Source organism: Rhinolophus ferrumequinum, chromosome 3 (genome assembly GCF_004115265.2).
Source record: "Rhinolophus ferrumequinum isolate MPI-CBG mRhiFer1 chromosome 3, mRhiFer1_v1.p, whole genome shotgun sequence".
Taxonomy (NCBI): Eukaryota; Metazoa; Chordata; class Mammalia; order Chiroptera; family Rhinolophidae; genus Rhinolophus; species Rhinolophus ferrumequinum.
The window spans coordinates 60,906,299-60,910,384 of NC_046286.1; the positions used below are offsets into that span (position 1 = coordinate 60,906,299).

Here is a 4,086-nt window from a genome sequence, read left to right on the forward strand (position 1 = left end):
GCTGCGTGGATAGAGGTGAGGGCCTCCTTCAGATAAAGTGCCTCAGAAAGGCTTCCCTTGGAATGAGGAGCCAGTCCTGAGAAGGGAGTGCATCCTAGATCAAGGGAACAGGTGAGACAGGGTCTTCAAGCAGGGAATAGCAGGTAGAAGTTGAGGAACAGAACAGAAAATAGCTGGGCTGGAGCTCAGCAAACGAGTGGCGAGTGGTCAGCGATGAGCCTGGGAGAAGCAGGTGGGGTCAGTTTGTGAGCTCCACGCAGGAGCTAAACAAAGTGAGGGGTTTGGGCTGACCATGTGGTCCTCAGGGGTCTCTCATGGACTGCTTGGTGGATACTTTCCGTTTGTGTACACTCTGGTTTGTCGGCAGGGTACCAAGAGGGCAATCTGGATGTCTACAAACACTTTATACTATGAGCAATTACTCTTCCTTTAGTCTTTGTCTACTGCTATGAGCCATATGTCCTATGTTCTCAAGCTGTATTTGAAGACAGAATTGGAAGTGCAAGGGCAATCTATTGGATATTTCATTTTTCTTTCAACTTTAATTTTTATGGTGCAAGCAAATGAAGAGACACTTGAATGGGTACCTTTCAAACATCTGAGAATATGGAAGAAACACAAAGAAACAGGGGAAGCACACAAGAGAGTTTTAAGTCTCTTGAATTCGTCCAGGGCTAAGGACCCCCAGTGTGATATTAAAGGTGTTATGAGAGCTTTGTGCTTAAGAAATATTGGGCAGTTGACTAGTTATCTGGAGAAACAAATCATAAATCTAATAATAAACTTATAGTCAAAGTATTTTTATTTTCTAATTTATTGGGGATTTCTCTTATTACATGGGTTTAGCTCTTTACCTCAGGAAACGAATGTGTTGAAAGCACAAATGCATGTGTAATATTATTACTTTTGCCAAATAAAAGAACAACTTTTTCCTGCAAGCACTGGCGTCTTCTTTCTCCTTACTATTTTCGTAGAGAAGCAAGACAGCATCACAGAGTAGAAAGAATTGGGACCATGAGTCAAAGACTTGGTTTCCGATGGCTGTGGACAAATAATTTCAACTCCTGGAACTCAGTTACCCCTCAGGGGATATTAATCCAGATGTTGGAGAGTCTCTTGAGTCCTTTCTAGCTCTAAGAGACTGATTTTAAAAAGCGAGGAAATGTTTCTGAGGAAGGATGAAGGAAATATAATGGAAGATGAGGGAGGCAAGAAGAGACAGAATGGAAGAAAAACCAAGTAAGATTTGAAGAACAAGCATTCTGGATATTATACTGTAAAATCAACCTGTTCCCAGTTAAGCTTCAGAAATGCTGAATTAACTTTTCTGAGCTTTTATCTTTTCTGTTCATCTGCTGGGAGAAATGCACATATACACTACACTGGAGAAAGGCAGGGGGCTGGAGGAACAAGGATGAGGAATGAAAAGTTTCAGACACTGCATAGCCAGCCCCCAAGGCATCCAGATGTGAGGTAGCTTTCCCTCCTCACTGGACTTGACCCTGAAATCCAAAAAACTAAAAGGGATTTTCACCCTGTGTGGGCTGCTCCCAATAATGTTGACTTAATTTATCCAGAATTGTCTCTTAAACCCTTTGCAGTGTGCTTCATCAGGGATTTCAACAACATGATGAAAAAGCTCTGAAGATACTTTGATAAGTGAAGCTTAGAAAAGTTTCTTTATTCTAAATCAACTCATTTTCACGGTCTAAACTGATTAGGATTCATTTCAGGCCAAGTTATCTTTCAAAATATATCGGCGTTTTGGGTTGTTTTTTTTTTTTTAGTGTCCAGTGGCCAAACCCAGGGAAAGAATATTCTGGTTGAGCATATTAAATAGAATTCACAACCTCCTGTTTCCAGCACTGGCTTAGAAAATAGTGTCACTCAGATTCAGTCATCTATGCAACACACCAGGCGCTGAGCTCATGAGGGAGGAGGTGGGTGAGTAAACAGCAATTACAGTACCCAGCAATGGGGTGGTATAGGGTGCTGAGGGAGTTCATAGCAGGCCATTGTAAATGAGCTACGAGGGTGGCTTGGACTAGGGTGGTGGCAGTGGAAGGGAAGAGTAGATAGACTCGAATTATATGTTGGAGGAAAAACTGACAAGAAAGGACGATGGACTGCATAAAGAACATCTAGTTTGAGCAATTGTGTGCGCATTGGTACCCATTTACGGAGGTAGAAATCAGGAATTCAATTTTGGATATGTTCTCCGATAAGCTATCACTCCTAAATTAAGCTATAACTCTTTTGAGGGATATGTGCATTTTAAAGAAGAAAGCTCTCAAGAATCAAAAAGGGTGAAGCTAGAGTGGCGGGCAGTTGGGTTGCCATTTTTTGTTGTTGTTGTTTTAATTGAGATATAATTGACATATAATGTTATATTAGTTTTCAGGTATAAAACATAATGATTCGATAGTTGTATATATTGTGAAATGATCACCACAATAAGTCTAGTTAAGATCCATCTCCACACATAATTACAAATTTTTTCTTGTGATGAGAACTTTTAAGATCTACTCTCTTAGCAACTTTGAAATAAATAATATAGCATAATTAACTACAGTCATCATGCTGTATGTTACGTCCCCAGGACTTACTCATGGGTTGTCACTTTTGACTCAAGGATTACCTACTCTGTCTGTAAATAAGGATAGTTGGGGCATAATGACCACATGTTATGGAGGTGAACACAGGCTCTAAGAAAAGGCCTGTGACACTTCTTTATCTACCTCCTCTAGGCTAGAGACACACCTTCCTTTAAAAGAAAATGTCCTCTGGTGCTAGGAACCTGAGGTTTGGTGGAGAATTTTCCGAGTGGCTCCTGACTACATCTTGACTCAAAAGGCTGGGTAAAATCCATCTCACCCACAATGGCTTGTGAAGAAGTAACCACCATTCGTCTCCCAAAGTGCCTCCCAGCTCCGTTCTCCATCCTTCCCAGCCCTGCTCTGTGACCAAGGACACTGACCCCTTCTGGTGAGAGGGCGGGAGGAGACAGGGGTCAGGCTTTCTTCTCCTCCCTCCCTGCTCAGGTAGCTGTAATGTGCCACACGTAGGACTCCCCTCAGGTGGCCCCTCTTTGACACTGCAGCTCTCATCAGGTCTCCCCTTTCCCCTCCAGCCCGAGGGGGAAATAACGGCTTCTTGCTTGCGCCACACTCTGGGTGCCTCGTTCATTTCCTTCAGCCTGTCATAGCTCTGGAGGTAATCTATTTATTAAAGTCTCCTCCTTGAACGATCTGTGGTGAGTTTTGTTTCCCGTGTGGAACCTGACTGATACCCCACTGACACTCATTTTCAAAATGAAGCTATTAAAAGAGACCTTGAGTAGTGCCTTCCGCGGTCCCCCGATCTGTCTCTTGCTTTAACAGTGTTTGGATGGAACAGATCCAGGGACACCCCTTTTTCCAGCCTCTGACCACCCTCCAACCCTTTTTCCACTCACAACCTTGGGAACCAACTCACCCGTTCATGGCCTCCCAGACCAGCCAACACCGTGTTTTGAGCTTCACTCCTTATTACTGAGCAACCATCAGCTCCCAAGTTCTTCAGAATTATTCCACCGAGGTGGAGGCCTCCGTCAACCGCCTGATCAACCTGCATCTGCGGCCGCCTACACCTACCTCTCTCTGGGCTTCTATTTCCACCCGGACGACGTGCCTCTGGAGGGCGTGAGCCACTTCTTCCGCGAGGTGGCCGCACGTCGGCTGGGGAGAAGCACAAGGGCACCGAACGTCTCTTAAAGATGCAAAACCAGCCTGGCGGTCGCACCCTCTTCAGGACCTGCAGAAGCCTTCCCAAGATGAGTGGAGTAAAACTCAGGATGCCATGGAAGCCGTCGTGGAGAAGAACCTGAACCAGGCCCTTTTGGAACTGCAGGCCCTGGGTGCTGCCGGCACAGACTCCCATCTCTGTGAGTTCGGGGAGAACCACTTCCTGGATGAAGAGGTGAAACTCATCAAGATGGGCGACCACCTGACTAACCTCCACAGGCTGGCCAGCCCCCAGGCCGGGCTTGGCCCTGAAAGGCTTGCCCTCAAGCATGACTATAGGAGACTGGAGCCCAGAGGCCTTTGA

General features: G+C 45.2%; 1 pseudogene; it reads left to right on the top strand.

Annotated features, from left to right (window-relative positions):
* Positions 1-213: 213 nt before the first annotated feature.
* On the top strand, positions 214-4,086 carry LOC117020677 (ferritin light chain-like; annotated as a pseudogene).